The sequence below is a fragment of the Lutra lutra genome, unplaced genomic scaffold (genome assembly GCF_902655055.1).
Source record: "Lutra lutra unplaced genomic scaffold, mLutLut1.2, whole genome shotgun sequence".
Classification (NCBI taxonomy): domain Eukaryota; kingdom Metazoa; phylum Chordata; class Mammalia; order Carnivora; family Mustelidae; genus Lutra; species Lutra lutra.
Window position 1 is genome coordinate 264,127 of NW_025923840.1, and position 13,054 is coordinate 277,180.

The 13,054-nt window shown below is 45.0% G+C and overlaps 1 pseudogene; it reads left to right on the forward strand.

The window, feature by feature from the left end:
• The window catches only part of LOC125092676 (uncharacterized), a 68,423-nt pseudogene extending 66,791 nt beyond the window's left edge, over window positions 1–1,632 (forward strand).
• Window positions 1,633–13,054: the final 11,422 nt, after the last annotated feature.

The window sequence follows — 13,054 nt, forward strand, 5'->3', positions numbered from 1 at the left end:
CCATAAGAAAAGAGGAAGGGACTATAACTGGGTCCTGAGCTCCACCAGGTGAGAGGGTGTGAGAAGGCAGTTCTGAAAGGAAATTGAGAATTCCTGTGGCAGGAAAAGAATGAGAGAGCCCTGCACAAATCAGAGTGTATTTAGCCTGGCAGAGAGCACCATGGTGCAGAGGATTGGAAACAGTATGACCTTCCTGCAGTGGAGTTAGAAATAAGGCCCAGGGGATTGGCAGATGCTGAAGAGAGGAGCAGGGAGGAAGGGGAGGAGGGCCAAGGCCTGGGGCAGGTGGACAGTATCAGCACCCCTCTCCTAGTTCTGTGTGGCCACATTACCCTAAACTCAGTGGCTTAACCAACAAACAATTTCACACGGTCTTAGAGGATCAGGAATCCATGAGTGCCCAGCTAGAGGATCCTTCCAGAGCTTCTCAGTACTTTGGGACTGTTGAAAACACTAAGGCACGACCTGATTCACTGAGAACCTGAGCTCACTTAGGGTGGTTGGCAGGATTCAGCCCATCTCAAAGGCCTGAGTTCTTCTGTCTGTTGTCAGCCCTCATTGGGATGTAACATGCACATGTCTGGGTCATGGTTCAACATAGGGGCTTGTACTCCTGGTGAAGATCTGTGAGAGAATATGGGTCAGAGTCATCATGGGACTGGGCAATGAGCTCTTATAACTAAATCTCAGAAGGGGTTTGTGGGTCATGTTGCTATGTTCTGTGGAATGGTAGGAATCACTAAGTCCAGACCACACTCTAGGTGACAGGGTTACACAAAGTTGTATACACAGGATATGGGATTTCCAGGAACCACTGAGAGGAGAAGGTGAAGACCTCAACAGGGTTAGGGCATTGCCCAGAATGGTTAGAAGGCTGAAACAGGCATGAACCCAGCTCTTTGAGTGTCCTCAAAGTAGGGACACTGGATGCATGTAGCCATTCACCAGAAGGCTCTGGGAAAAGTTGTGTTGAAAGAAGTGGCTACAGACATGAAGATGGTATAAGGGTGAGTGTGAGCCTTGATGTACGAGAGAGGAGGCATTCCAGTAAATTCTTGTCTGAGGGGCAGCCCAGCTCATGGCAACACACTGAGTGGAACCCTATCCACATCACATCCAGTGGAAAGATGTTAATGGCTCTCAATACAGGGTATTCAGTCTCTAGGCATAGGGGTAAATTCTGAACTTCAGAGGCCAAGGCTCCAATGCCTTCTTACTATTAAAATTAGGAAGCATATGATCTTGGGAAGCTATTATCCACCCCTCTGTAGGTGAGGCTGCCAACTTCTGGGACTCTTGAATTTGAGCCCTGATGAAAATATATGTGTACACACATGAGAGAGTGTGCATGTGTGCACGCACATGTACACAGACACTCACAAACACACACACACACACACACACACACACACACACACACACACACACCAGTAGGGACGGTAGAGTGAGATCTGACCAATAGCAGACCCAGAAAAGATAGAAGAGGAACAAAATATGTTTGGAGCTATTTCTTACATGTGACACCATTCCTCCATTATCACAGATATTATCCCACAAATGCCTATGGACATCTGGAGGAAGTCCATGCTAGAATCATCTGTATTGTAAAGTCAAGATGCAGACTACCCCTCACAGGGATAATGACTTATCCAGGGACAGAAGCGGGTAAGATTGGAGAGCTGTTCCTGAAGACACGTGTATTTACAAGCTGGGGCCCCAGCTGAACCCAGACCTTCCTTAGGGGACTGTGGAGAGGGGTGTGTTGGTGTCACTGTGTACATATGTGCCCTACACGCAGAATGGGGATGAGCAGATGGCAACCCTGAGCACTGTTTGTTTGTTGTCAATCCAGGAGTGGACTTGGGTAGGTGATCTCAGGCAGTGAAGTTACTTCCTTGACTGCAGACCCCAACAGAATTGGGAACCCCTGCAAACAGGCTTTCACATTCTAGTGTAGTCTAGCACCACGGTTACTTGGGTAGAGACATCCAATATTGAAAGATTTTCTCCTGCTCTTTGCCTACTTCCCAGGATTCTGGCTCCCAGAAAACCCAGGGGAATGATTTTTTTTCATATGCTGCAGATATTGGCTCAGACCTCATGCACAAAGCCTCAGGGCATTTGGCAGGAGGTTCGATAAGGTAATACAGAACAGCTTATGCCAGGCGAAGTTACCCCTCTGAGCCATTCCAGGGCAGCCTCGTCCTCTCCTCTGGAATTTCTGGCAAAGAGGGATATGTGGAGTACCTGCCACTGTGATGGAGGGGGTTTCCAGATAGTGGATACCCTGGTGATCCCTTTATGTTCACACCAATGTCATGGTGGGCAAGGTGGAAAGGATTACTGAGGTTCATCATACCTCTCTCAGTGCTCATCCAAGGCCCTGAAGCTGTGTCACATTTCTCTCCTTGGTGGATGTGTGTGCATACTGGGGTGTGGTGTGTCTGGGATGGAGTGCCCTGAGTATGAGGACCAGCAAAGGCAGCTAGATAGGGCTCTAAGACCTCCTTCCTGATTGCTGGGCACTGTCTTTACAGAGCTCCACACAGGAGATCGGGCAGGAGCTGAATGTTGAGATCCTCTGCTCTACCTCTTTGAAGGACAAAAGGAGCCCCCAAATAACAAAGGAATCCAGCGCTGGCTCAGGGTGAGTGCAGGTGCTGGGGAGATCCATCCCCAGGATCCCAGTGGAGAAAAAAGGGACCCATGTCCCAGAAGCCACCCTAGTACTGCCATGGACTCCCTCCTACAGTCTTGAACCCACATGAATTTGCATCACCATCTCCTTTTCAAGCTTGCCCTCATTGCCCTGCCCCTACCTTGCCCAGATGTAGTGTCATTGTCCACATATTTGTAATAATATCAGAAAAGAGACTTTACACTATGTCTCATGCCATTCATCTAGAATCCTTGTGCTCCCAGGTGTCCCCACTGATCTGACAGTCCTCCCCAAGTTCTGCAAGTCTTGCACATTATCATGGTGAGTTGGGAGACTTTTACCCAAGGGTCATGTTGCCAATGGTAATATGTCTCTTGCTCTGTCTTTGGTTTTGAGGAAACACATCCCTGAGGCCCCTCCAGGGTCAGGATCAGGGACTTCATTCTGCTGCACAACATTCCAGAAGGCCAGTCATTTGTCACAGCCACTGAGCCCTTCAATGATGCAGGACTTTGATGTGATTCTCTTTTGTTGCTAAATCATAGTGCTACACTAAACATCCTACATGCCATAATATCCTGAGATGTCTCACATAAGAAAATGTCTCTGTGTCCTTATCTCAAGAATGGAATCTGTTATCAGAAACCACAGGATCGATGGCATTCATGCAGGGGATTGCTATCAATACTCAGTTCCCAATCTGACCTGAGATACTATCAAGGTCAGACTTCACTGACTTCAATTCTTTGTATGTCTACCAAGAAAGGTTTTTTCTTTTTCCTTAAAGATTTGTTAATTGATTGGTTGATTGACTTATTTGAGAGAGGCAGGGGGAGAGTGGGGAGAAGCAGAGGGGAGACAACTCAAGCCAACTCTGCCCTAAGTATGCAGCCGTACAAGGTGCTCCATCTCAAGAAATTGAGATGATGACCTGAGCCAAAACCATGACTCCTATGATTAAGCCAAGGAACAACCCAGTCACCTGATTGTTTTTATAACTGTGGGATCTCTTGTCCCACCTCTTGCCATAAGCCACTGGCATCTTGGGGTTTCAATCTGTGTTCCAATCCATAACCCTCCTGGTGGCTACAGAACTGACTCATGTCCCCTCTGTTTCACATCAGGCAAAATATGGATCACTGATGAAGAGGAGTGAGACCTGTGTGCTATGGACAAACCAGGCTAACCTGCTAAAAATCAAATGACAACATCTGTGCCTAATTTCCTAGGAAGAGATCTCAGCTATGCCTACATGTTACTGGGCACATATTGAGCCATTGCCACCACCCAGGAGGTGTTGGACTTCCTCTTCGCAAGGTGAGCACTATGTACCTAATGGCCCAGTTGGATTTGGCCACTACTTGCTGTGAGTCCTGGAAATGTCCCCAAACTTCCTGAGCCTCAGGTTGCTCCTCTGACTGGGCCAGAGTTACGTTAGGGACTCATGAAGTCTTGAAAGGAAAGGTCATCTTGGTGGCTGGGCCTATGCAAAGGTCTGCTAGAGAGCCTGTGGTTGTACTCATTTATTATCGTCCTGCTTGCCATGATGAAGCCTCTGCCTCATCCCTCACTATCACTATGATCTTGAGTTGGGCTCTTTTGCCATTTGAAAGAGAGATCTGAGACTCCCTTTGGGGTCTATGTCTGGGTGAATACAGAGCAGGGATCCCTGGGGTGCAGAGGTGTACCAAGGCCCACTCAGATACCTGTGATGGGCTGGTTGGGGCCCTTTCATTCAGCAAGTATTCAAGAAGCCCCACTAGGTGCACTTGCTTCTCTAGGACTTGACTGTGATCCCTGCACAGAGCAGACAGCAGCCCTGGTCTCCAGAGTAGTCAGGAGTCAGACAGTGATATTGGACACAATGAGAGGTAGCATCCATAGGACATTTAATGTGATGCCCCCTGGCATCCTCTAGATACGAGTGCATTACCTCCAGCTGTGATGAAGTTGGCATAGCCCAGGAGCAGTGAAACATGAGTGAGCTTTGACTGATGCAGGAGGGCCTACCCTCTGCACCAGAGCAGCAAGGGGACTGTGAGTTGGAGGGACTCTTGGATCCTCCATAAGCGTGAAGTTCTGAGAGCTTCTTCTGGAGAAAGGAAGGGGACTGGGGGAGCTGTGAGTGTGGGTACTGTGGGAGAGCAGAGGGGAAGGGAGGACAGCTTTATCCCCTAAGAGAGTCATTCCCCATCACCGTGCCCTCCCACCCATGACTCTGTCCCAATCCTGGGACCTAGGAGAGAATTTGTGGAAACCAGCACACTCAGCAATATGTTGGAACCTGGCCACTGGATGCTCAGAGGGTGCTCAGGAGACAGAGTGAGAGGATAGGGACCAGATATTCCAAACCCTGTGGGAGATGAGTGTCAGTGGAAGGAGACCCACTCATGGCAACTAGTGAATAAGGAAGCACATGGGCACAGGGGGTAACTTTTGAAGTATAGGGAGGGTCCTGGGAAGGCCTGGCTGGAGACAGAATCCATTTGCTCCCTCCTTGGTTTGATCTTCAGAGAGCAGTGGCATGTGCAATCAGGGTAATTAAGAGGCCAGAAACCACCCCTCTCTGGGCACATGCAGTTGAATTCAAGTGGCAAGTGCACAAGGAGACAGACTGAGGAGTGTGTCCAGATCTGCCATGAAGGACAGAAATTGTCCCACCATTCATCAAGATCTCCCACTCACTGAGGCACTTGCCAGCCTGTTGTCTGTAACCAGGCCTGTCTCAGGCAGGATTGCCAGATCACATGTGGACAAGGAAGGACTGTTCTCTGATGGAAGCTGGATGCCCAATGGCCCAGGTTCCCACAGGGTTCCCTGGGATATTCATTTTGGAGGGTGCTTTGTCTTCTGATTCCTCTTCCTAACTGTCTATCCCCGAGGCCATCTCCTCCATCTTGAGCACATGGCTAGAAAAATGTCCTGACCATTTTTACAGCCCCCAGAATTTCCCAGCCTGAATATGCTGCTGAAATACATGAGGCTCAATATGCCAGCCTCAGACCTGCAGCACCGTGCCTAGCTTCTGCTCACACAGCTGCAACACGTTTGGCCCACGGAGCCAGAAGCTGTGGGTGAGAAGGACTGGTGGTGACTGATGTGGGCCTGAGGAGGGGACAGGGTGGGCCACACTGAGCAAGCCTCAATAGAGTGCAGTTGGGTGGAGAGCAGTTAATAGTCTCAGATCCCGGTCCTGTTGGACTTCAGCCATGGAGACTTCACAGGGATTGGCTCTTGCATGCAAGCAACATTGAGTGGTAGGGAAAGTTTCCTTTATTTAGAAGGGACATGGGAATTCAATCATGCTGATGGTATTTTCTCTTCATGGAGCTACAGCCCCAGGCCCAGAGCAACAGCCTAAACAACATCAGAAGCTCGGCCCAGCTCCGACTGTGGCATCTGCTGTATCTTTGGAGACAAATGTGGCCCCAACCCTCCCTGGTGGTGGAGCTCACTCATTAAGAAGAGTGGTGACACCACCTGCCCTGTTGGACCAGTGCAGGTGGTAGTCAGGGCTCTGATTCACTCTTAGATGAAGAAGGAGCCACCAGTTCTTTCGCCTGACCTGGAGGTCCATCAGGGTCTAACCACTACTACTGAGGTCGAGAAAGACTTGAGCCAGCACCTGTCTCAGTGGAACAACCACCCTCAGCCCTGAAGCCACAGCTCTTTCTGGCTGGAACACTAAGGATCGTTTCCGCTCCTCTGTCATTGCTCTCTTTGCAGTTCTTGTGTTTTGTATACACTTGTGTAATGGCTTAATGGAATTTGTTCATTAAATAAAGTAGAATTTGAGTTTACATGAAATTTTACTTTGATCCTTTGCAATGGTATATGGAGGTGCCATTAAGTACTTTAAGAGTGTTGTAAACCATTTACTTGAAGAATACTTCCATGACAGAGAAACCTGGGCTATGTATCACTCACTGCTCATTCCCTCAACCCAGTCCCAGCAACCGTTCCTTTTCTCTCTGTCTTTGGTACTTTATTTCATCTGGGATTTTCATGTGCCTGGTATCCTACATTATGGTTTTCTCTGTCTGGCTATAGAACATAAGAAAGTAAAAACAACCTTTTTAAAAAAATTTTTATACAAATAGCATTTTATTACACCGAATGTTTCTGAAACAGCAATGATCATGGGAAGCCCCAAAATGAACTACTTTCATTATCTGGAATTGTGTTCCCTTTCATAAGGATACCTTGAAATGCAGAAACCGGTGAAATGTCTGGGTCCATGAGACACTTTTAAATTCTTTCATTTTCCTGCAGAGGCCATGTTTAAACTATTTTAATGAGCATATTGTAAAAATATTAACATTACATCTTAAATCTTCCCATTTTTTAATAACGAGTCAGGAAATAAAGTAAATAGTTATTTAGGTTTAGGCAGACTATATTTATGTAGTAAAATAATGATTTAAATATGAATAAATGAAGACACATTCCTTCTTCATGAAATAATCACTCATAATGGATGGTGTCCTGTTTCCATGCTTCTCACTCTGGATTTAGTATGTGCTTGCTTGCACGTATGTGTGTGTGCAAATATAGGGGGTATGGTGCAGAGAGTTTTAGGGTTGGGCTCTTGTTGTACCTGATGTCCCTACAGTGGATAAGCATGATCACTGCTGTCCCCTTGAACATTCTCAGTGACAGCACGCAAAACACCATCTGTTGAACAACTGAGCCATTTCCAATTATTTGACTCTCATCATTAAAGTAATAAGTACATCTGTGTCACAAATCTCTGTTCTTTATATGTGATTCCTATAAGCACCATTTCTGGAACACACTTTAACCACATTTTTGGAGGATATGCTGCAGGCTCCTCTATCTACGCTCTCTTTATCCAGTGGCAGCCTTCCTTGGGAAAGGAGGAATTTGGAGTCTATTGATGAGATCTGAAACCATAAGGAGGAGAAGCCAACAGTGAGTCCATCGGTAGTGGGAGTGACAATAGAGCAGGGAAGAGCTTTCCCACACCCTCCTCATGTTTCATCCCCCACAAGCATCCTTGCCCCATATCCTGGAATACACATCATCCAGGCCCTGTCCAGTGATATGCTCCAGCCACTCCAACCCCTTTTACTCTATGACTCAGATTCTAACCTGAGCAACCACGCCCTGCTCCAAGGCAGTAGAGGAGTGCAGACCAGGCCACTCCTATCAGATTGCTCCCTGTATTTCCTGGCTGGACCACATCCTCTGAGGGAATAACCTCTAAGGACAGCGCAGGTCAGTGTGTTACAGACTTGTGTTCATCCAGATGTAGTTTTAGTGGCAACAGCAAAAGCCACTTGAACCTGTGTGAAAAAGAGAGGCCATTAAAAACACATTGTCTGCTCATGGAAGCTGCAGAATGGAGAGAGGCTTTTCCAAGGGTTTTGGCACTATATATAGTTTGTCCACAGCCCTAAGGCTCCCCTAGCCATGACCCCGTACCCCTGCCTTCCTCAACCTTGGTATCCCTCCAATTCAGCTTGTGTGAGAGAGGAAGCTGTGCTTCCAGCTTAAGACACCATGTGATAAGAAGGAGGATATCCGTCTCTTCCCACAATGTTGGGTAAGGGGTGTCCATGTAATCTGAAGCTGCTGGAGAAGCCATGGTATTAATCCCTCTCTTCTCTGCCACACAATGGAGCTCACTAGGCACAGAAGGTACATCTTCAGAGAGCTGAAATCTGGGCCTCTCCCTGCAGGAAGAGAGAGAAACACCAGTGAATGCAGACTCAGTGAGAAAGAAGAGCTCTGAGCTCTAGGGGAAGGGCTGCCATGGGCTGAGGCACTGCACTATTGGTCAGGGGCACAAGCTCGGTATAGATTTGTAGGGATTGGACAGGCTTCATTTTACCAACAGGTCCATCAAAAATTGATTTCACCTCAGAAAATACTTTCAACTCTGACGATCAAAAGGTTCTGGTATCCTGGCAAGCAAGGAGGCCTAAGATGCTATGTACCAATGATTATATGATAGGGTGTGTTAGGAGACAGTCATGATGGAATTGAGGGCAGCTCATTTGCCTGCTTTGGAGGGAAAGATCCCCATCACAAGGCACCCCAGCATTTGTTCCAAGAACAGGTGACAATTTAGGAAGCTCCAGACTGACAGTCTCCAAACCGAGTATTGTCCATATCCAGGACACAATCTCTGGGTGAGATCCTTATTCAGGACTTTCCTGGGTCTAATGGAAGGGGACCAGTGTTGGGAGATCACAGCTGAGGGACAGGACACCCATACTGGAGGGGATGAAGGCATTCTGGAAAGACAATTGAGTCGGAGGGATCAGGCTTGGCAGGCAAATGGGACAGAGTAAGGTAGAGGCCCAGAGCCCATGGCAGCAGTGGGCTCACCGTGGGTAATCTAAGCCGGTAGAGCTAGGGATGACTGCGTGTCTTTTGAGAACATAAATGATGTCAGTCAATCTCTATAACAATTCTATGAGGAAGGTAGAAATGCTGTCTCGATTTATGAATAAGGAAACCAAGTCTTTATGAAACTGCCCCTTTCCATACTCCACAGTGAGGCAGAGGCAGGATTTGAACCCAGGCCTTGTCTACCCTTGTTGGTCCCACCTGAGAGGAAGGCTGCATTCCAGATGCTTCACAAGGGAATTCTAGACTCTGAGTTTACACAAACCTTTGTGCCTGGTACCCAGGGAGAAACCTTATCCTGCCCAGACAAGGGCTGGATGGAACTGGGACAGTTCTCAGTGCCAAGACCTGCTATTGTCAGACAACAGACCCAGGCCAAGCTCCAGAGTGGTACCATTGCCCCCCGAGTTCAGTGAGGTCTCCAGTCCTGGATGTTTGTATGTGGAGCTTTGCACAACTCTGAATTCCGTGCTGGGGCTGTGTGAACAGAGTCTAGTGGCAGATATACAGGAGTTCTAGCCCCTACTCAGCCTCTTTGAAGCTGGGTGACCCCAGGCAGGGCTCTGAAATTACAGACTCCATCCCTAAATTAGAGATAGTAATGAGTACAGCTAAGTAGTATGTAGAAATAAATGACTCGTACAGTTCCTACCTGCTGCCTGGGATTATGTCCAGAGCCCATAGGAAAGGCATTTGTGTTGGTGATAAATTTACCCATGTATCAATTCTTCCATTTGTTGATTCCGGCATCATCTTTAAGAAACAGATGCTTAATCTAAGGTCAGGAATATTTCTTCTCAGGCTTTCTTCTCTGAGGTTTATAGTTTTAGCTCTTAAATTTAGGTCTGTGACCCATTTGGGGTTCATTTTGTGTCTCATGTGAGGGGAAGGTCCACCTTCATTCAGTCATTTATAATTTTATGTATCTGCGTGTGCAAGAAGGAACACGGTTTTTTCACTGTAATACCTTAGGTTGTCACTTGTAAGGATCTGTCAATAGATCCCAAATAATACATTACAGTAAATAATCCTTGAAGCAGTTGCCTAATATTGTGAGGGATGTCCTAAAGGAGGTTAACTTCTACATTCTGCAGAGGTGGAGCCATGTCTTTGATAAGAGCACACCCACCCCTCAGGTGGCCACAGAATACATTGCAGGATTACCATAGGGCTCCCTGACCTGTCTGCAAAACAAACCGCATTCAACCTTGGACATCTTCAAGGATCCCAGAGAGATCAAAAACAATTCTGTAAAATTCAATGTTTTGGAGGATATCTTTTAGGAAATCTATGAAAAAAAATAGGCTTCTTACCAAGCGAACTATTTTGAGAAGTATTTTATGAGCAGCTGAATCAGGCCCTGGGTCCAAGGATAGAAAGCAGAGAGAACGGTGGAAGCCTCCAAAGAGGCACAGCTTGAAGGGTGGGAAAGTGTGGGGGGATAACTCGTCCAAGTCACAGCTCTTTATATTCGGTTGAAAGAAAACAGTACAGGAAACAAGCCACATTTATGGATTCCTTTGCTTACATTAACCACAAAACATTTTAGACAATTCATAAATGGTCTCTCAGCATACTTGTATCATTTTTCTCCCAGTTAGAGAACATCAACCTATATTCCCAGTTAATTTTTTATTTATTAGGAGAACATGACAAGATATATGGAACCCAAAATGATTCTACAAAAATCCTCATAGAACCAACAGATGGATTAAGTCAAGCTTAAGGACACAGATTCAATACACAAAAAATGAGTTTTATCTCTATACATGAATAACAAGTTATTGCTGAGAGAAATTAATAAAATAATTTTAATTCATAATCACTCAAAAAGAATAAAACACTTACGAATTATTCTCATCAAGAAGGAAAGACCTGTATACTGAAAAGCATAAATCATTAATGAGAGAATTTTGAGAAGACAGATGAAGTCCAAAGACATTCATACTAATGGATCCCAAGAACATATGTAATCCAAAAATACACACTGCAACAAGCAATCTAAACATTCAATTCAAACCCCCTCAACATTTAATAGCATTTCCAGAAGTAAGAACAGCAATGATACAAAGTGAATAATACCATGGAAGGCCTTGAATAGCCAAAGCCATCTGGAGAAAGAACAAAACTGGAGGTGTCATGCTTTCTGAATTCAAAGTGTATCACAAATCTGTAGAGAACAGAACAGTATAATATTGATATACAGACAGACACACAGATGAATGGAACATAGTACAAAGCCCAGGAAGAAACTGACACATATGTAGTCAATTAATTTCCAACCAAAGCTCCAAGAATAAAAAATAGCGAAGCAGCAGACCCCATATTAAGTGATTTTGAAAACACTGGGCAACCTCAAGTAAAACAATGCAATTGAATGTATACCCAACCTGTCCACAACAACAGAGTCAACACGTGACAGATTTCAACAAAACACCTACACCTGTAAAATACCTAGACGAAAATTGAACAGAATGTCATTAACACCCCCACCTTTTTTTAAAAAAATAATCTCCATGACAAAATTTTGAATTCAAGATTCTGAGATCAAGAGACAGATGCTGTGCTGCTGACTGACTCAGTCAAGAACGATTTAAAACTATGGAGCTCAGATTGCAATGAAGAAGTCAAACTCTCTTTCTTCACAGACAGCATGATACTTTATATGGAAAACCCAAAAGACCCAACCTCCAAACTATTAGAACTCATTCAGCAATTCAATAATGTGGCAGGATACGAAAATCAAAGTACAGAAAATAGTTGCTTTCTTATACACTAACAATGAAAATACAGAAAGGGAAATTAGAGAATCGATTCCATTCACTATAGCACCGAGAACCATAACATACCTGGGAATAAACTGAGCCGAAGAGGTTAAGGATCTGTACTCGAGGAACTACAGAACACTCATGAAAGAAATTGAAGAAGACGTGAAAAGATGGAAGACCATTCCATGCTCATGGATCTGAAAAATAAACATTGTTAAAATATCTATACTGCCTAGAACAATCTATACTTTTAATGCCATTCCGATCAAAATTCCACCAGTAATTTTCAAAAAGCTGGAGCAAATAATCCTAAAATTTGTATGGAATCAGAAGAAACCATGAATTGCTAAGGATATGTTGAAAAACAAAACTGGGGGCATCACACTGCCTGATTTCAAGCTTTACTACAAAGTGGTGATCACCAAGACAGCATGGTACTGGCATAAAATCAGACACATAGACCAGTGAAACAGAGTATAGAGCCCAGATATGGACCCCGAAATCTACGGTCAAAAATTCTTCAACAAATCCTGAAAAAATATCCAGTGGAAAAAGAGTCTCTTCAATAAATGGTGCTGGGAAAGTTGGACAGCTATGTGTAGAAAAATTAAAGTCAACCATTCTCTTACACCATATATGAAGATAAACTCGAAATGGATAAAAGACTTCAACATGAGTCAGGAATCCATCAGAATCTAGGAGGGGAACATAGGCAGTAACGCGTTTGACATCGGCCATAGCAACTTCTTTCAAGATATGTCTCCACAGGCAAAGGAAACAAAAGCAAAAATGTATTTTGTGGTCTTCATCAAGATCAAAACCTTCTTCACAGCAAAAGAAACAGTCAACAAAACTATGAGGCAACCCACTGAATGGGAGAAAGTATTTGTAAATGACAATACAAAGGGCTAATATCCAGGATCTATAAAAAACTCAAACTCAACACACACAAAACAGATAATCATGTCAAAAAATGGGCAGAAGACAAAAACAGACAGTTCTCCAATGAAGACATACAAATGGCTAACAGACACATAAAAAATTGTTCATCATCACTAGTCATCAGGAAGATTTAAATCAAAACCACATTGAGATACCACCTTACACCAGTTAGAATGGTCAGAATTAGCAAGACAGGAAACAACGTGTGTTGCAGAGTATGTGGAGAAAGAGGAACCCTCTTACACTGTTGGTGGGAATGCAAGTCATTGCAGCTGCTTTCGAAAACAGTGTGGAGATTCCATAAGAAATT